We start from the raw sequence: 20,900 nt of genomic DNA, 5'->3' as shown, positions 1-20,900 counted from the left end.
TACTGGCTGAGGTGGCACTGTGTTAGGTCAAGTGAAGGAGAATTACTCATGCTCACTAAGGAATCTGCTTCAGCCACGTTGACGCAAAATCTCCACCACCTCAAGAAGAGGGTGACACATTGGAATTACAGTGTTGGAGAAGAATGTGGGAATTATGGTCTGCAGGAAGAATAAAAAGGATCTGTCTTGGAAAGAGTACAACCAAGAGGGAAGATGGCAAAACTTGGATGCATTACTTTGGACCTGTTGTCAAGTGAGAGTAGTCCCTGGAGAAAGACGTCATGCCTGATCAAGGACAGTGTCAGTAAAAAGAGGAAACATCTGATGGATTTATGCAGCGGCCATAACAATGGACTCAAACACAACAGCAATTGAGATTATTTTGAGGAACAAATCCTAATCAGGGACAAGTTTGGGTTTTACCACTATGGTTCAGAGATGTTTGGATTGCTATTCAGTCAGTGGGATCAAAATGACCAGGTGAGCCAGTTAAATTCAAGGCAGATAAATCAGAAAATTAAGTCACTTTTTCCTTGCTCCTACTATTTCTAATGACCATCAATTTATTTACTCTTTTATGTTTGATAAGTAGGAAGATTAGGGATAAAGTTCGTTGTCTACACTGAATGCCTACACTAAAGATAAATTAGCTGGCCATGCCACCATAAAGGGGGTTGAAAAGAAATCAGGCACCCATTAGAAACCTATGGGAACAATCCAAAGCTGGGCATGTTTACACCAACATCACTAAGGCATGCTGAAGAAGGTCAACCTGGGCATACACACTAGACATCAGCAGCATTATGTCACACATGCTCTTGAATTCAACCACTAAGAGCAACCAACACTCTCAAACCACCATCCCCCTCCCCAAGTCTGGGGAGGAGGGGATAAAAAGCAGAAACTGTGGGCAGGCTGCTCACTTTTTCAGTTTAGATGGTGGGATCTCTCTCTCTCTCTCTCTCTCTCTCTCTCTCTCTCTCTCTCTCTCTCTCTCCCTCTCCCTCTCCTTCTCCCTCTTCCTTTTTCCTTCCCTCCCCCACCAGCTTGCTCTTTTCTTTCTTTTTAAATTAAAGAATATTTTAAATACTTATCAAAATATTTTCTTATTGAGCTCAGAAAACTGCAAGTCAACAAAAAAATATTTGGACCTCCCTTTAGAAAGTCATTTTTTAACTGACTGTTAGTCATATAACTTCTAAGGAGAAGAGAGATAATAAATTTAGCTATGTTGTTTCTGGGGAAAAAATCTTCCAATTGTTAACTTTTTTGATCAAAAATAAAATTAAAGAAGATAAATATAAAAAAGAACACAGCTCTAGTTGTTTTTTATCTTATCACATGTATATCCTTAACAAGACAAATAAAGGTCTATTTTTTCCAGATATTGCTTAGTGTATCTCTGTTGATCCAATATTGGAACTTGCTTAATAATATCAACAGATGTGAGAATATTAGAGACGCTTCTAATTTTAAAAACAATATAATAAGTCTTTAGGATTTCAGAGATATATCCTGAGCAAATAGTTTTTGTTTGTTGGTTAGTTTTGGAGTTTTTTTGCAAACAGTTTTTAAATACCTACTTTAATAAGGGCATTGGTCTAAACAACTGACATTGTAGTAACTTCCTTAATCTTTTTAAGTAAGACTTAATACTAAAAACTTGATGAGACAAGTCATTTCATCATCACATATGTAAGGAAAATGATGTCAAGGTTTTGTTAAAATTATTTTCAGATTGATTCAACCAGTGGGTGTCAGAAGTGAGATCCAAGTCCGAGTAGTCTGCATGGATAAGTAGTGTGGGACACTGCTGCTGTGACTTCAGCTGCCTCTTCTTGTTCCGCAGCCTCCTATTTCTGGCCATTTTTCCTCTTGGCTTTTCCAGCTCCTCTGAAGCAGTCGTTTTAGGTCACGAGCTCTCCCAAGGCTTCCATCACGAGGCCTTGCCCTCTGTCCAAGGAGAGCATGTAGGATCTGAGACTGTTACTCGAAACTTCCCTTTCCCTCATGAAGGTAACTTGGATTTACACTAGTGCTTCTGCTGTGTGAATTCCTTCAGCGCCCGGAAGCAAGAAACAGGAAAACTATCCCAGAAATCTAACATTTCTAATGACTACATGAGGTGTATTGGAGCTTAAATTCAGGGCATTAGGTTTAGAGAAAGCTATCAATAACAGTGACAGTCCAAATCCATTTGCAGTTCCCCAAGTATATTATGCCTTCATGAATATCCTATTAACCATAATATTCTGAAAGATGGCATTCTGGCTTGTTAACCAGCAACATTTCCTTCTGCTGTGCTTAGTGCCGCTGTGAGTCAGAGCCCTCTCAATAGCATCTAAAGACAATCTCAAAATTGAACCAGGAATGCCAACAGTCTTCTCTTTAGAGTACATTGGAAAGTGACTTACTATCACTCTGGAACCAACCCAGGAAGGGGCATCTTCCCAAAGGAACTTGACTGGATGTGTCCTTGAAGGAGACTGGGGTACTATGGTTGAATCATCCTGCTTTATATCCTAACTGCTTTGGTTTCTCAGAATGTTTTGTTTGTTTGTGAAGGGCACATCTGAATTCCATTTGCAGGTATAGTTAGCGTCTCCTTCAAATAGAGATGGGCTAATTTCTAACTTTTAAAGAGAAACAGCAAAGATGTATTTGTTCATCAAGAATTCTAACAGAATTGGAAGATTGAAACCAGAGAGGGAAAATCCATTCATTCTTATTAACTGCCATCCTGTTGGTTTCCAACTCTTGCCCATCCTAGTACTTGAAACCCCAGCAAAATGCTTGGTTTTACCTGTACATTCAACTGAGCAACTAATTAGAAGACATGGCATCATCATAAAGAACATACCTTTATCTAAGAGATTGAAGATAAACAATTTTGCTAATGAAATTGAAAATTAAACATAATGTATGGCTATCGACAAAGAATCCATGAAGGGAATCAGCATAACTAAATGGTGGTTAAGTCTGTATTAGTACATATTCAACTATTAGAGATTAAAACTTTAAATGATGGCCAGTCCTGCAGATCAAGCTTCATTTTGGGTTTCTAATGTACAATTTTAATAGTTGTTTGACTTACAGGCAAGTTAATGAAAGAGCACTGTGCAGTTTATAAGAGCCTTAGTAATGGTATAGAAACAAAAATTAAAATATAGTATCTGAAGAAGGGGTAAGATGTTTGAAATTGAGGGAGGACATCTTTTAAGTGAACAACTGTAAAGAATCTGAGTTTCCTCCCTACTTGCAAATTGCCAAGTTTGCCTGCCACATAGTGTTCTATGGGCATTAGCCAAAAATAGGAGGGCTTGATAGATGGTAAAAACACACAGCAACAGACAAATTCCTCTCCGTTCAGGGAAGGCCGGGAAGTGGTGCCTTCACATGCAGTAGTTTGGCCATTTGGGGGCGGAACCTCTTAATGAGGAAAAGCATATCTTGACTAGGGCTGTCAATTACCCTACCCATCCTCCAAAAGGATATTTAGGGAGAGAGAGCAGCCTCCAATTGTATCTTCTTACAATGGAGAAAAAAATGAGAATGTTACTGCCTGGATACTAAACAAAATCAAATTAAAGAAAGAAATTATGTGATGTTTGCCTGGCCTGGCTGTTTTTATTTTTTCGCCCTCCTTTTCTTCTGTAGTGTGCAACCTCTTTACCATTGCAAAACAGGTTGTGTTCTCTGCATGTGTCACTGCAGCACAGAGTTCCAGACCTCTTGGATGACAGGTAAAGAACAAACATCTGTGGTTATTGAATACATCTGATGCTCAGTGAGGGATCTGCCTGCATCCTTCCTTTGCCTGAGGACTTCCGTAGGCTGAACCAGCCCACTGGAGATAGCTGAGTACGTGAGTCTGAAGTGAAACAAAGCTTTTGTCTTCATGACACTGGTAGGTTTTAACTGGAGAAAGCTAGGAAGCAGTTGAGACTGGTTCTTGGACCACTGATAGGCAACAAACCTTGTGGTCAGAGATATTTGAGATCCTAAAGAGTGTTTTTAATCCATCTTGCAAATAATCTAAAGATTCAGTGATCTTGTGAAAATTGTTACTATTCACAGTTTAGCTACAAATAAAAAGAACTTTTTCTTGAATGGTCACCAAATGCTCCATTATCTAGACTTGAAATTATTCTTTTTCACACAGTCCCATTTATAAGATCGGTAATTCTATATGAATTAATGGCAATTATAACAATCACAAGGACTTTTAAATAAACATGACCTGTTTTGCAATTGCTTTTAGGAAAATGCATTTATTTTGTCTACTAAACTTGGTACTCTTCATAAATTCAAATTCCTCTGAGCCAACTCTATTTTCATTACCTGGTGGGGGCTGGGTGCTTTAGTGTATAGATATTTTGGATATTCAAAACTATTAGGGTTTTTTTTGGCCGGTAATACCTTAGTTCTTGGCTTCCCATGAGAAATAATTCACCCTGAAGCCTGGTTTCTAATATAAGTGGGTTTTGCTAAAGTATGGGAGAAGATTCAGGTTTTAGTCTCAAAAGAGTACACACTATTTCAGGGCAGCGAGCCAAACCACACATAAGCTGTGCTGGGGCTCACCACTGAGCGGTACAACCTCATGGGACTGCACACCCACAGGTCGTGGCCTGTGGGCAGAAAGCCCATTGGTAAAGCGGGCACAGGAGCAAGATAATAAGGAGAAGAGAGAATCCTCCTGGCCCTGCCACTGACCAGGAAAGCTGGTCAAAGAGAATAAGTCAGGAGAGGCTGTCGGCCCCCAAATAAGCTCTGAGTAGGTGCTGAGAGGACTCGCCCAGGTGGAGCATGTATGCCTTCTACCTCCACCTGCCTCTGACCACGAACAGAGTGAAATGAGAGTGACCTTCCTGGTGCCAGAGATAATGGTTGACCCCATTTGCTGAATTAAGCCCACCTGGGTGGGGTCATTAGCTTGGGCCTAGCTTGGGTCACCCAGGGGTAATGCCCATCTGGCGTGTGGGGGTGGGATGGCTGAATTGGAGCATGCCCAGTAAAAGTATTGATGGGTGGGTAATGCTTGCCTGATTTTTCCTCCCTGCCTCCTATGTGGGCTGCACAGGCAAGCATGGGAGGGACAACCACTTCTTATCCCTCTCCTGGAAACCTAACAAATCCACTATTTTCTAGAGGGTTTGCGATGATCAGTGTAAATACAGTAACAAAAATATACTCTTTGAAGGAAGCAAACTATTAGTAGTCTGATGCAGCCAGGAGTCAAGCTTTTCCCTTAAAAGACTAGATAGAAATACTTGTGTGCCACATTATCTCTGAGACCCCTCAGTTCTTCTATTATAGTGCAAATACACAATATGAAAATAAACAATTCTAACTTTCCTAAGGGGAATCTTCACAAGATTACAATAGTCAGGATCATCGGAGTTTTATCCAGGATCTGCAACAAAGAGAAAAGAGAAATGGAGCACCAAAGCTACATCTGAAAAGCCATACCAGATTTGCTCTTGTTACACAGATTTAGTGATGGTTTTATTTTGACAACAAATGAGACAAGTATAAACCGTAACTTCTGCAAAAATCTATGTCACCGGCATCGCGAGGAAGAGAATCAGGAGGGGTCTTTTGTTGACCCATCAGGCACGAATTGGGGAGGACAAAGCCGATGGGACTCTTTTATCTGCATGTCTTGGACTTGCGGGGAACTGCCTTCAGTCTGCCCTGATTCTGTGTGCATGTCCTGCCTCACCTATCTGTCCCTTCACTTGCATTCTCTTCATCTGTCTTTCCCCGTGAGTAGCCTTCGCCTCCCCGCCTTCTCAGATTACCAAGGAGTACAAGTTGCGACTACACTTCTTTGTCCCCTTTGGACTTCACCTTGGCAGTTTGGTGGTCGGAAAGTGAATATGGGATCCTCAGTGATGGCACTGATACTATTTCAAGGTTTCGGATGAAACTGGGGCTCTGCCAGGGGTGCCATTGGTTTTAGACTCTAATTCCTCTATGCTGTATTTATAAAAAAGATGGATTGGCAGGCACAATTGATCCATGGAATATAGTTTGCAAATCTCTGGTCCAGAATAATATGTTTTTTAGGGGACAAAAGAGAACCCAACGTCAAATATAATTTAAGGAGAACATTTATTAAATCTTCAAAGGGATAAAAACAACAAAAATACACAGGTACATCACCGGATAAGGAAGGCCATTAGCAACGGGTCAAAATGGCACTGAGGAATCAAGCCAGCATGCCACCTTGATACAGAATGGATAAAAGAGTACTGTGATAAATTCAAGACTGGTGGCAGATTAGTAAGTCACAGTTATGGGTGAACAACAGAAGCAGGAATGGGGTCAATAGATTTGGGGCTGTTATTGTCATCCATTGCCCTTTGTAAACTATGGTTCTCAGAATTTAAGCTCTAATATATATATGCTTACTGCAAGAGTCGTTTGAAAAACGCAGATCAGAACATTGTTACATAATGTTAACAACACTTAATGTCTCTAGAAATGTTTCCTGATTTTTATGTACAACAGGGTACAACTCCCTCCCCCCAAAAAAAATAGAAAAATAAAAAAACAGGAAAAAGCTCCAGTGGGCAGAGCTTTCATGTTATGTATTCACCACCACCACCCTACTCAGCTAGGCAAACAGCAAGCATCGAGCAACTTGCTCTGAGTTAGTACACGCAGGGGCTTTGACTGGGAAGAGTCTCTTTGGTCACAGTGAATTTTTTCGTGTAAGCTATTTAGATCAAGCCTTAAGAGAACCGCATGCAGCTGTGAAATTTTGTGTCCTGCTTTGGAAAAATGCTGCAGAAACCGTTGTGATGTCGAACACAGCTTCCAAGGACAGCACTATGGGAAACATTCAAGTGTACAAGTGGTTTTCTCATTTCAAAAGGTGAAATGTTGATTGATGACAAACTTCATGCTGGACATCAGTCAACTTCCTGAATGGATGGAAATGTTGACGTAATTTGTGCCCTTGTGTTCAAAGAACTACAACAGATCATTGAACAGTCGGGGAAGTTACCAGGACTATCGTGGAACTCTATTCAGCAAGTTTGATTGGTACTTTTGAGAATGGGAAGGGTCGTAGCAATATTTGTACCTCGGTTTCTGACTGACCAGGAAAAAGGGGGTCTGGTGGAAACATGCCACGCTTTGGAAGAACAGCTCCAACGTGAGCCCAATTGTTTTCCCAAGGTCATCACTGGTGATGAAACATGGTGCTATTTTTAGACCTCAAAAGCAAATATCAGTCAAGCCAGTAAAAGACGCCATCATCACCCCAACCCCCCATAAAAAAATCTCCTCAAGTGAAATCACAGATCAAGACAATGCTCTTTTTTTTTTTTTTTTTTTTGATGTAAGGGGGATAGAGCATTTGGAGTTCATTCCACCAGGTCAGACTGTTAAACAATCTTTCTGTTTAGAGTTTCTGAAAAGTTTGTGTAACAGTATATATCAAAAAAGGCCTGATTTGTGGCAGATGGGGGGCTGATTTTGCCACCATGATAATGCGCCTGCTCATGCAGTGAACTCAGTGTGTCAGTTTTGGGCAGAAAATAGCATGACTTTCTTGCACCACACACCTTAATCACCTGACCCTGCTGCATGAGACTTCTTTTCATTTCCACGAATGAAGAGGAACATGAAAGGACAGCTACCCTTTATAAAGCTTCTGAGGCTATAAATCTTTATACAAGCAAACAGCCTCATCTTTCTCCTATTGAGTGCCTGAAGATTTTTGAACCATTGACCTTGTGGTTGACAGTCCAAAACTGACTCAAAAGCACCATAGGACTTCATCTTCTAAATACAATGACATATCATTTTGTTTTTTTCATCTTTCAATGTTTTTCACTCAGATTTTACTCTATTATTGTGCTATTTTATGCTTTCCTGTACTAGTCTGGGTACTTTATAGCAACAAATCCACAGAAACTCACATGTATAAGAGAGAGTTTTATATAAAGGGTAAGTGCACAAAAAGAAAACATCCCAGCCCAGTGCTGCCCAAGCCCACAAGTCTGATATTCAACCATATGACTGACATCAATCCACAAAGGCCTCCTCCATCTGGCAACACACACAATGAAACCGACTGCAGGAGGAAAGCCAAGTCAGTGAACGTGTAAGCATCTCAGCACTGGCAGGGTCTCCACATGGCTGCTCCAGCACCCAGGGCTGCATCAGGGTAGGTCCTTGTGACATCTCCTCGGAGATATCTTGCAGGGAGTGAGCCTTGCAAGCTGAAGCAGGAAACTGACTAAGGCAGCTGCACTCTGGTGTGACCATCACAAAGCAAGAGACCCGAGAACTCAAAAAGCGAGACTCATTGAGCCATTTATCCCCCCGCCCTTCAATGAACCCCACCTGTGTTTATCGGCCAGGTTGGCACCATAAACTTTAACCATCTCCTTCCCTAAAGAATTATCAGGAGTTATTTTAAAGTTTTTCATTTGGGCCACTGTTGCATTTCCCACCCCCTTTTCTTCTTTGCTAGCAGCTTTTCATTACTGTCCTTCAAGTGTGCAGTTATCTTAATGACATGGTTGTAAAGCAAATAACACCAAGCATTCTTATCTTGATAGTGCGATGATAGTGGGGCTGGGAAGCAAATAGTCAAGACTTAAAGTAAACATGTACCTTATCTGTATGTTCTGCACAGGATTCAAGACTGGGTCTTCCTCCATTTCTGATGCTGCATTTTTCTTCATATAGCCCAGCTTCTAGAGTTATTTAAAGAATATACACATTTAATAAATATGGTACAAGAACACAACTTGGACACACACCTTCCCTGGTTTTAATTACTCGATATTCCTTGTTCCTTTTAAATGAGCGTCTCTTGGTCATGCACAGATTCCATATGGTCACAGTGAAGAATCCTAGAATTCTCATTCTTATCAATGTTATCCATAGTTTGTTATGATCCACATTGTCTTATACTTTGGTGGAGTAACACAGAAGTGTCTTTCTAGAATTAGCTGCTTCCAGGCAAGGTCCATGAGCATATTGTTTACTGTTACAGACGTGAAGTTTGTTTGTTTTTTATAGTCAGTTGTAATTCATATTGAAGGCTACAGGCCTCGAGATTCATCAGCCAGTACTTCAATTCCTCCTTGCTTTCAGCCAGTAAGGTTATATCATCTGCATATCATGGGTTGTTAATAAAACTCCCTTCCATCCTGGTACAGATTAAACGTCATATAGTCCTATTTCTTGGATTATTTGCTCAGCACACATATTGAATAAGTATGACTGAAGGGATACACACTTGTGCATATTTCAGCAGTACATATACTCGTGTATAAGCCGAGTTTTTCAGCACATTTTTAATGCAGTTTTATGGTAAAATTTGGTGCCTCCACTGATCTTCTGGTCAGCTTATACTCGAGTATATACGGTATATTAAAATTGGAATGATACAGAGAAGATTACCATGACCTCTGGGGAAGGATGACATGCAAATTCGTGAAATGCCCATATTAAAACAAATAAAGGATTCAGGCTTTAAACACAGCCTCTTTAATTTTAACCAAGCAGTATTCTCTAGTTCTGATGCAACTATCTGTATATACAGATACCACACGAACACAATGAAATATTCTGGAATATCAATTTTCAAAGTGTTATCCAGTTCTTTCTGATTTATACTACTCAAGGCCTTTTGAATAGTCAGTGAAGTACCAGTAAACATCTTTCTGTTCCTCTGTTTTCAGCTAAGATCCATGTGTTATCAGCAGGGATGCCCCTGAACCATTTCTTTTGAATCTGCCTTGAATTTCTTGCAGCTCCCTGTTGATGTACTACTGCAATTACTTTTTAATTGTTTTTACCAGAATTTATTTGCATGTGATATTAGTTATATTGTTTGATAATTTCACCATTTGGGAGGGGTGACCTTTCTGTAGAATGGGCTAAAATATCGATCTCTTCTATTTGGTTGGCCAAAGAGATATCTCCCAAATTTTTTGGTATCCAAGGCTTCCACTCAGTCCTTCATTGGGTTGTTGAAACATTTTGTTGAAACTTTTCCATTGGTACCTGGTCAGTTCCTGGAGTCCTGTTTATTGCTCGTGTTTTAAGTGCAGCGTAGACTTCTTCCTTCAATAGCATTGGATCTTGATCATATACTACCTCTGAAAATGATTACCATATATACGTAAGTATAAGCTGACCCAAATATTAAATGAGGCACCGAATTTTGCCACAAAAACTACATAAGAATGTGCTGAAAAACTCGGCTTGTACTTGAGTAAATACGGTAATGTCCACCAGTTCTTTTGGTCCAGTGACTTTGTGCATTCCTTTCATTGTCTTTTTAAAAATTATTTTATTGGGGCCTCATACAACTCTTATCATAATCCATCCATCCATCCATCCATCCATCCATCCATCCATCCATCCATCCATCCATCCATCCATTGCGTCAAGAACATGTGCACCTTTGTTGCCATCATTATTCTCAAACATTTTCTTTCTACTTGAGCCCTTGGTATCAGCCTATCATTTTCCCTCTCCCTACCCCACCCTCCCTCTCTCATGAACCCTTGATAATTTATAAATTATTATTTTTCCATGTCTTATACTGACTGATGTCTCCTCTCACCCACTTGTCTGTTGTCCATTCCTGTAGCAGAGGGTTATTAGTAGATCATTATGATGAATAGCCTGTTTCTCCCCACACCTTCTCCTTTCCCTCCTGTTATGTATGGCTCTTCTCACTGTTGGTCCCACGGGGGTTCTCTGTCCTGGATTCCCTGTGTTCCCAGCTCTTGTCTGTACCCGTGTGCATGCTCTGTGCTAGAGGATTTGGAAGGTAGCATTGGGGTCGTGTCTTTGGTGCTTCATGCACTGCTACATATTTTTTCATACAGAATCTTCCCCTTTTAAAAAAATTTAAACCAATTCCTTTCCGCTACATTTAATCAGACTCAAAGTGACCCTATAGAACAAAGCAGAACTGTCACAGAGGGTTTACAGATGTAGATGCCAAATCTTTCAAACAATAAGCATTGTGGGTGGTAACAGAGCTTTATTTTTACCCCCATGGCCATGTTTTCCAGCTACGGTTCCTTCCTCATCTCCAACTTTTGTATTCCCATCACAAATAATTATCAGCACATCTTGCTTGCATGATGGATGAATTTCAGACTGGAGAAGTTAATGGAATGCTTCAATTTCTCCTTCATCAGCATATTTAGTTGTTGGCATGTAAATTTGGATAGTATTTGTATTGACCGGAATTCCTTGAAGGTGCATAGATAGCATTGTACTTCAAGATAGATCTTGAAATATTCTTTTTTAACTAATATGCAAAACATTTCCTCTTGAATTTGTCATTCCTCACAGAGTAACTCGCATTCAAAATGCCTAATATCGGTCCGTTTAGGCTCACTCATAACTAGACTGTTGACCCTTATGTCTTCCCATTAATTATTTACAACGTCTAATTTCCTACATTTAGATTTTATGTATTCCATGTTCCAATTACTAATAATTTGCCACTGTCTTCTTATTTTCAGTTGTGTCCTATCACAAAATTAAGGATACTAAATATTTTACTTCATCCATCTATAGCATTACGTACAATTCTACGTTGAGAAGACAGCTTTTTGTTAGTCATATTTTGAGTTTTTCCCAACCTGAGGACTCATTTTTGGCACTATATCTGACAATGTTTCACTGATATTCACAAGGTTTGCAGTTGCTTATCTCTCAGAGGGGACAGCCTATTTCTTCTTCTTAGTCTGTTCTTAGTCTGCAAGCTCCACTGTAGCCTGTGCCTTTTGAATTACCCAGCTGGAATTTGCCATGCCAGTGACATAGCTTCCAGCATCACAGCAACATGAAACCACCAAAGTATGAAAAAATGACAATCCTATAGGTCCAGGTAAAAGTGCTCATTTGTTTTAGGGTATAAGAAGAAATCGCAAATCTCAAAAATAATTTAAGAAGAACATTTATTAAGTCTTAAACAGGGTAAAGAGAAGGCAAAAACCAAGACATCATCTGGAACGGGAGAAAATTAGCATAAAGTCGTAACGGCATCCAAGCATTTGCTGAGACATAGAGCTTTGAAAAGAAAATGGGAGAGCGAAGGAGAGTATTGCAGAATCAGCTTTGGTGGCAGATCACTACATCACAGTTACAAGTGAAACTACAGAATCCACAACAGAACCATGATGGAGGCAAGTGCATGATGTTAGACATAAGAATTTACAAGACTAGAAGAGGGGGCCTTCCCACCACGGCAGACAGGGCATGAAGAACGGGGCGTGACTTACAACTATGCAATGAGGTGATTTCCATCCAGGATGCACACAGCCTTTTAGAGTATCCCTCCCTGGGGTGGCCGGACAGGGGTGGAGGTCATTGTCTTTCCAATGCATTCAGCTAACAGATAAGACTGTTCCCATCCCTACGTTATGGTCAGAAGACGTTCAAGAGAGGCTTCAATTGCAGAGGAGGGTCCTTCAAGTGGGTTGTGGCCTTTCCCTGTCACCCACAGCCTGCAAATGGAGTGGTCAGAATTTAAGCGCTAATCCACTCTTTAGATTTTTTTTTTTAAGGCTGTAAATCTTTACAGGAGCAGAAATCCTTACATTTTCTCCAACTGAGTATCTGGAAGGTTTGAAGTGTGGACCTTAGGGTTAGCGGCCCAGTGCATAACTCACTACACTACCATGGTATGGATGAGTACAGCTGACTGCTGAGTCATGCTGACATCTCAGGATAAATCAGTTAGTAAGTGACTTTATCCTGTCACACCTTTGCGTTAAAAAAAAAGAGACTGAACTGAGTATGTATTCAGGCTAATTGACTTTTAGTATTCAATGAGGTGAAAGAGAGGAAAGATTATTGAGTAAGAGACCTGTATAGACATGCATAATGTTGTGTTAAGTCTGTTTCAAGTGCACTGACAGACCTTAATCTTCCTGTTAATGCACTGTACTCCTAAATCTGATTTGCTCATATTTCATTACTTGAGATTAGAAAAAATGCAAGGCAGAAAGGTCTGAAATATAGTCCCAGAGAATAATTTACTAATATAGTAACAGGAGATTAAAAAACCTGAGATTCTAGTAGTGATTATAAATCAAACCATAAAGTAGGTTAAATATGAGATGCAGTGACCAGATTTTAAAGAAGAAAATTTAAAGAGATTGATAATGGCAGTTTTAAAAGCTACACAGATATGAGATGCTTTTAATATAATTAATTCATATTAAAAATCTTTACAAAATATTAAGTCAGTGAATTACACTTGACTTGGAGGGGTGGGGGGAGGGGAGGAGCATCTCTTCTTAATGTGCCCCAGAGATTCACAGTAAAAATTCCTAGAGCACTGATCTAAGCGTATTTACCAATTTCAAATCTCTGTAGATTTTTATTAAATTCAATTAGCTATCCAGGAAAATGTCTTTTTGAAAAATCAATAATCTTTGACATCTATATCTTCTCAATAAAAGCTTCACTTTTTTCTACTTTAGTCTAAGGATAACAAAGATAAACTTGGTTTCTCCTGCTCCTTTAGAACCCCTTACCCTCTGTGGCAATTACAAAATCTGTTAATTTGAACAAAGTGATGTAGTCTAGCCTGTCAATCAGGTCACAGCCATAATCTCTGTGGGCATGACCTTCCCCTGAGGATTCTGGGACCTCCTGTCTTCCTCTCTGGAGGCAGGACACACACTCTCTTGGCTTCTCCTTCCTGCTGACAAGACACATGAAGCCACACTGATCCCAGCCAGAACCCTGGAGCTGGAGGAGCCACATGGAGACCCACAGAAACCCATGACAGGGCTGACATGCTTCCACAGTCACTAGATCCACAAGATTTTCCATCCACAGGGCTGTGATCTTCCTGCATTCAGCATCATTGCATGTGTTGCATGAGTCTGACGAGGAATTTATAGACTGGTATCGGTCATATGGGCTAATATCCAACTTATGGACTTGATCTGGACTTGCCTGGGGATGTTTTCTTAATATGCTCTTTAATATAAATCTCCCTTTTATACCTATATGAGAGTCTCTGGCTTTTGTTTCTTTAGTCAACCCAGACTTACACACCTTCAAGGTTTTCTTTTACTGAAAGTGAATTCTCTGGGTCATGTATATTCCATTTATCCTACTGATGCTGTTGTCTGAGTTCTGCTTTCTCCGCAATGCCAAAGGACTCATTCTTACTTAACATTCTATAGTGTGATTTTTCTTTTGTGAAAAGAGTCACTCATTGGATTAGGTTATGCTGAATGTATTCCCATTGCCATCGAATTGACCTTGACTTGGAGCAACCTTATATAGGGTTTCCAAGGCTATAAATTTTAATGGGAGCAAAAAGCCTTACCTTTCACCCTAGGAGAGACTGGTGCCCTGGTGGAGAGAACTGTGGGCATTGGGGTTAACAGCCCAGCACTTACCTAACAGGGAGCTCTGCCAGAAAGTCAAGCCAATTTTAGGAGTGGAGAATGGAAAAAGTGATGTCGTTGCTGACATCAGATGGATCTTTATCAAAGTAGGAAACACTAGAATAATGTGTACTTCTGTTTTATGAAGTATGCAAAGACATTCGACTCTGTGAATGATAAGCAACTATGGTTGCTCTGAGAAGAATGGGAACTTCCAAACATTTCATTGTGCTCATGATGAACCTGTGCATGGACCAAGAGGCAGTTGTTGACACAAAACAATAAAATACTGCATGGTTGAGAAATGAAGAGGGATGGAGACGGAGGGGAACACATCCTGGCCCACCAAGCCCCGAGGACGATATTCCTGCTCAGAGCAGACAATGCACAGAGAACCATAGGGCTGGCCCCACCGTAAGACACAACGTCCGTCACTAACCATAATGTTATGCGGGACAACACTGGAGACACAGTGCGGGAATTGTGTCTGATATGACCCCATCACATTGGGGCGAAACACCAAGGCTATGCAACAGAGCAGCAAGGGGAACAAAGTGATGGAATCCCCAGGGAATACCAAAAATAGACTTTAGAGACAGAGTGTGTCACCCCATCAGACTTGACTGGTAAACACTCCTAAAGGTCAAAAAACAGACCTGGAACTATTTTTAGGCTTTTCCTTTTTTGGCACTGGCTTTCTTTTCGTTGTTGTTATTTTGGTTTTGGTTGCTGTTATTGTTTTGCTGGTTATGTCTTCCTTTCTTGTTTTGTTTGGTTTTGCCGTTTTTTTATGCTTATTAATGTCTCTGCATGCCTATCTAGATAAGATATGTGGGATAAACAGTCTGGAGATGAAAAGGAACTGCTGGTTTCGGGGATACTTGCATAGGGGAGGTGGGAGAAAGGAAGCAAAGGGAATAGGCCACCAATCCAGGGACAAGGGAACAACAAGCGAACTTAAATCAATGGAGAGAAGGACATAGGATGCCTAGTGGGGTTTAATCGAGGGCAATGTAGCTGTGAGGAATTAAACCTGAATGAAGGCCAAACATGACGGTGGGAAAAGAGGGATATAAAAGGATTTAGAGGAAAGAACCAGGGGGCAAAGGACATTTATAGAGGTCTAAATACAGGCTTGTACATATGTAAATATATTTATATATAACGAGAGGGGACCTGATCTTTGTACTTATATCTATATGTTATGAATTAAGGTTGCTGACAGACATTGGGCCCCGACTCCAGTACTCCTTAATACAAGAACACTTTATTCTAATAAACTGGCATTCCATGGCGCTCACCTTCCTGACAAGATCCCTGAACACAAAATGGGTGCATAAGGGAATGTGGTGAAGAAAGCTGTTAGTGCCCGACTATCAAAAGATATAGAATCTGGGGTCTTCAAGGTTTGAAGATAAACAAGTGACCATCTAGCTAAGAAGCAACCAAACCCACATGGAAAGAGCACACCAGCCTGAATGATCATGAGGTGTCAATGGGACCAGGTATCAGGCATCTAAGACCCAGAACAAAGTCATAACCAATGTGAATTGGGTGAGGAGTAGTGGGGGGCATGGAGTGGAGACCCAAAGCCCATCTGTGGACGATTGGATATCCCCTCACAAAAAGGTCACAAAGAAGAGATGACTTAGGGTGCAATATAGCACAGATGAAACATACAACTTTCCTCTAGTTCCTTAATGCTTCATTTCCCCCACTATTATGACCTCAATTCTACCTTACAAATCTGATTAGACCAGAGCATGCACACTGCTACAGATAAAAGCCTGCAACACAGGGAATCCAGTATAGATAAGCCCCTCAGAACCAACAATGAGAGTAGAGATACCGGGAGGATAGGGGTGAGATGGGGGGCCACAAGGGAAATCAATCATAAGGATCAACATCTATCCAACTGAACAACGGGAAAGTGGATGAAGGGCAACAGAGGACGATGTAAGATATGAAAATAATAATCTATAGCTTATCAAGGGTTCATGAGAGAGGGTGGGGGATGGAGGGGGAAAATGAGGAGCTGATATCAAGGGCTCAAGTAGAAGGAAGATGCTTTGAAAATGTTGATGGCAGCATGTGTACAAATGTGCTTGACACAATGGATGATTATGTGGATTGTGATAAGGGATATAAGTGCTCCCAATAAAAGTATTTCATTTAAAAAATTGCATGGCTTAAGATCAGGAAAAGTGTATGTCAGGATTGTATCTTCTCACCATAATTATTCAATCCAAATATTGACAAAATATTTAGAGAAGCTAGACTATGTGAAGAGAATACAGCATCAGAACTGGAGGAGGGCTTATTAATAACTTTCAATATGCCGATGCCAAACTGCTGAAAATGAGAAACTGAATCAATTGCTGATGAATGACAAAGGAGTGTCGCCTTCATTATGCATTACAATTTAATGTAAAGAAAATGAAAATGTTTCCAAATGAGTGACTTCTACAATTAATGTGGTCCTTCCAGCTATAATTCCAGTTGTGATATAATTCTGGACTGTGTGTCTGCTTTCCACAAGTCTTCCAGCAGTGAACAAGAGTTCCTATCTCATCACATCTCCTCCAACATTTGTTGCTTTTTTTAACTGAGGTATGTCTGTAGGTGTTATTTCATAGTTGTTTCATTTGTAATTCCTAGACAGCTAATGATCAGGAATATTTTCTCATATGCTTATTGGTCATTTGGGTTTCCTCCACTGTGAATTGTCTGTTCAAGTCTTTTTCCCACCTCACCTCATCAGTGAGCTATTCTTTCTTTTTCCTTGTAAGCTTGCAGGATTCTGTAGATTTTAGTAATAAACCTTTTCTGTGATATGTCATTACTAAATCATTTTCCAGTCTGTGGGCTTCTCATTACCCTCTTGAAGCTTTTTGATGTACACAACCCTTTTATGTATAGAATGTGTCACTCACCTACTTTATCTTCCGCTGAGTGTGTACCCTTCCTAAATTCTGATAGCCCATGTATTCTCTGTGCGGATTCTTAGCTGTGTCCACATCGTTTCATTGATCATCCTAATAATTTTGGGTTTTACCTAGAGATCTGTGATCCATCTTGAATTTGTTCTTGTTCATTCTTCTGCAGTTTGATATCCAGTTTTTCCAGCCCTATTTGTTGAAAGGGGCATTTCATTCCCACTTGGTATTTTTTTGCGCTTTGTCAAAGATCAGTTTTCTATATGCTGTTGTTTTTATTTCTAGATTTTCTGTTCTTATTCATAGGTCTGAGTACCTATACTTGTAACAGGACCGTGTTGTTTCGACAATGTGACTGTAAAATAAGTTTTGAAGTCAGGGAATACAAGACCATGCACTTTGTTATTGAGAATTTCTTTGCCAATCCCAAACTTCTTTCCTGTCCATATGAAGTTGGTAGTCTTTTTTTTTTTTTTAGATTTCTTTGAAGAATCATGTTGCAATTTGTGATCTGGATTGCATTGCATTTATATAGTAACTTAATCAGGATTGACATCTTTATGATATCAAGTCTTCTGATTCACAAGCCTGGAATATTATTCCACTTGTGAAAATCTGTGTTGGTTTCTTGTATTATGTCTTATAGTTTTCCTTATACAAATTCTTTGTGTTTTTGGCAAGGCATATTCCTAAATATTCCAATTTATGCTGGCTATTGTGAAGGGTACTACCTTCTGGTCTCTTTTTCTATAATACCCTAAGTGGTTCATAGCGATTCAATTTACTTCTGCTTGTTGAACTTGTATTCTTCCATTTCACTATATTATTTCATCATTTCCAGCAATCCTATTGTGGGGTCTTTGGAATTGTCAATATATAAAATCATGCCATCTGCAAATAATAAAATTTCATTTCTTCTTTTCCCAAACGTATGCCTTTTATCCTTCCATTGCCTTGTATTATGAGCTAGGACCGCCAAGAGCATGTTGACTAGAAGAGGGAACAAGGGCATTCTTGTTGGGTCCTGTTATACAATAGGAATGTTTTCATCTTTTCTCCATTAATTATGACCCTAGCTGTTCTTTTGTATGTAGCTTTTATTACATTGCATTAACATCCTTCTAATCCTGTCTTCTTGAGTGTCTTAATTAGGAAGGGGTGTTGAGTGTTGCCAAATGCTTTTTCTCCCTCTATTGGCACTATCTTGTGGTTCTTGTCCTTTTGGTTGTTGATTTGATGGCTAATGTTGATGTTTATTTTTGAATGTTGAGCTATCCCTGCATCCCTGGTGTGGATCCCACTTGGTCATGATACATTATTCTTTATATACATTTGTATTCTATTGGACAACATGTTGAGGATATTTGCATCTATATTCAATAGAGATATCAGCCTGTAATGCTTTATTCTTGGAGGATCCTTGCTGGCTTTGGTATCGGTGTTATACTAGCTTCATTGAATGTGTTCTGGAGTTGTCCATCCTTTTCTATATTCTGGTAGAACTTGTGTATGATTGGTGTCAGCTCTTCTCTGAATGCTGGGTAGAATTCTTGATTGAGTTGAGGTTTATTGTGCCAACCTGGCCAATAAATACATGTGGCATTAATTAAAGGGCAGAAAGATAAATGGCTCAGTGAGCCTCACCTTTTCTAGTTCTAGGGTCTCTTGTTTTGTGATGGTCAGACCAGGGTGCATTTGCCTTAGCCACTTTTCTGCTTCATCTTGCAAGGCTCACTTACTGCAAGACATCCATGAGGAGAAGCCACACGGACCTACCCTGATGCAGCCCTGGGTGCTGGAGCAGCTGTGTGGAGACTCTTACCAGTGCTGAGATGCTTACAGATTCACTGACTCAACTTTCCTCCTGTAGTTGGCATCATTGCATGTGTTTTGTAAGATGGAGGATAACTTTATGGATTAGTGTCAGATATAATGGTAAATGTTAGATTTGTGGGCTTGGGCAGCACTGGATTGGAATGTTTTCTTGGTGTACACTTAGCCTTTATATAAAACTCTCACTTATACATGAGTTTCTGTTGATTTGTTTCTCTCAAGTACACAAACTAACTCAATATAGAACCTTGGGAATGGGGTACTGGAGAAACAAATCATAAGATGGAGAGTAGATATTTGTTTGACCTCTCCTCTTAGTAATTTGTCTTCTTTATCTAGCCAGAGGTCAGATAAAGCCACACTGTTTATGTGGTAGTTTTCTGGGAAAAATATGGGAAGTAAGAAAAGAGAATGTTTCTATGCCCACTTGCTTTCAGCCATTAAAGTTTGATGTTTAGATGGCTTTAGGCCATGCCTGCAAATAAAACTTTGAAAATATATGCCACACCCAGTGATTTGGAATACTTAAGAATCAGTGGTCTTTTGGAACCATGAAGAAAACTCCCCTCTAGGACTAAAGGCCGCCTAAGAGCAAGCTAAAATACTTGGTATGTGACCACCTGGATCTACTTGTTGATTGGACGTGGGAGAGATGCAGCAATAAAGAGACAGGTTGAGTTTGGCCACTGACACCTGTGGACTTGGTTTATAGGAAAACAGGAGAAGAAAAGAGCGGCTTGCCTGGTCTAAGGTTCATGACCTAGCACAAGGGGAACTAGGCTTGTTTAGGACTGGTGAGAGCTCACGGTTTAACGTCAAGGCGACCAATGGGCAACCTGTGGAGGCTGAGTGAGGCAGCCCACATTGAGTTGACAAGAACCCGACCAGCTGGAGTTTTTTGAGACTGAACAGATGCATATTGTTGCTGATTTTAAGGAGTGGCCTATCCTGATTTGACTTTGCTTATGAATGCTGACTTCACAAGGTTCCAAATGGAATGAAGAATCTTCATGTCGAAAAATATGATTGTCTCCTCAGAGCACTGGGTTGATGTAAGTGGGCAGTATATAAATTGGATACCCAAAATTGGGGGATAAAGGCATAAAGTGGTTGGCTTACAAACTATTATAGGTAGGGGAACATATTCACAGGATTATAGGATTAAGGTGTAGGTGTTACTTAATTGCTATTGTGAGGCTAAAGAACTATGTACATGTGTCAAGTTGGCAAGAGGCAGATTGCCTTAGTTAGTTTATTGTGCCAACCTGGCTGATAAACAGATGTGGGGTTGATTGAAGTGAGCCTCACCTTTCTAGTTCTCAGGTCTCTTGCTTTGTGATGGTCAGACCAGGGTGTAGCTGCCTTAGCCAGTTTCCTGCTTTAGCTTGAAAGGCTCACTTCCTGAAAGATGTCCTCGAGGAGAAGCCACATGGACATACCCTGAGGCAGCCCTGAGTGCTGGAACAGCCGTGTAGAGAACTCTGCTAGCGTTGAGATGATTACCCTTTTAGTGATTCGGCTTTCCACCTGGAGTCAGCATCATTGTGTGTGTGTTTTTGAGATGGAGGAGGGCGTTGTGGATTGGTGTCAGACATATGGGTTAATATTGGGCTTGTGTACTTGAGAAGCACTGGGTTGGGATGTTTTCTTGGTGTGAACTTAACCTTTATATAAAACTCTCTCTTACACATGAGTTTCTGTTGATTTGTTTCTCTAAATTATCCAG

The 20,900-nt window shown here is 40.2% G+C and overlaps 1 protein-coding gene and 1 non-coding gene across 3 annotated transcripts in view; both read left to right on the top strand.

The window, feature by feature from the left end:
- DPP10 (dipeptidyl peptidase like 10) overlaps window positions 1-20,900 on the top strand; it is a 775,824-nt gene that overhangs the window by 339,172 nt on the left and 415,752 nt on the right. The gene's annotated exons all lie outside the window — the stretch shown is intronic.
- Window positions 9,375-9,482, top strand: LOC142425128 (U6 spliceosomal RNA). The gene has a single exon (XR_012779500.1). It is a non-coding gene; the product is annotated as a U6 spliceosomal RNA (small nuclear RNA).

The sequence above is a fragment of the Tenrec ecaudatus genome, chromosome 13, assembly GCF_050624435.1.
Source record: "Tenrec ecaudatus isolate mTenEca1 chromosome 13, mTenEca1.hap1, whole genome shotgun sequence".
Classification (NCBI taxonomy): Eukaryota; Metazoa; Chordata; class Mammalia; order Afrosoricida; family Tenrecidae; genus Tenrec; species Tenrec ecaudatus.
The sequence above is the reverse complement of the archived record's forward strand: the minus strand, read 5'-3'. Positions and strand labels throughout refer to the sequence as shown.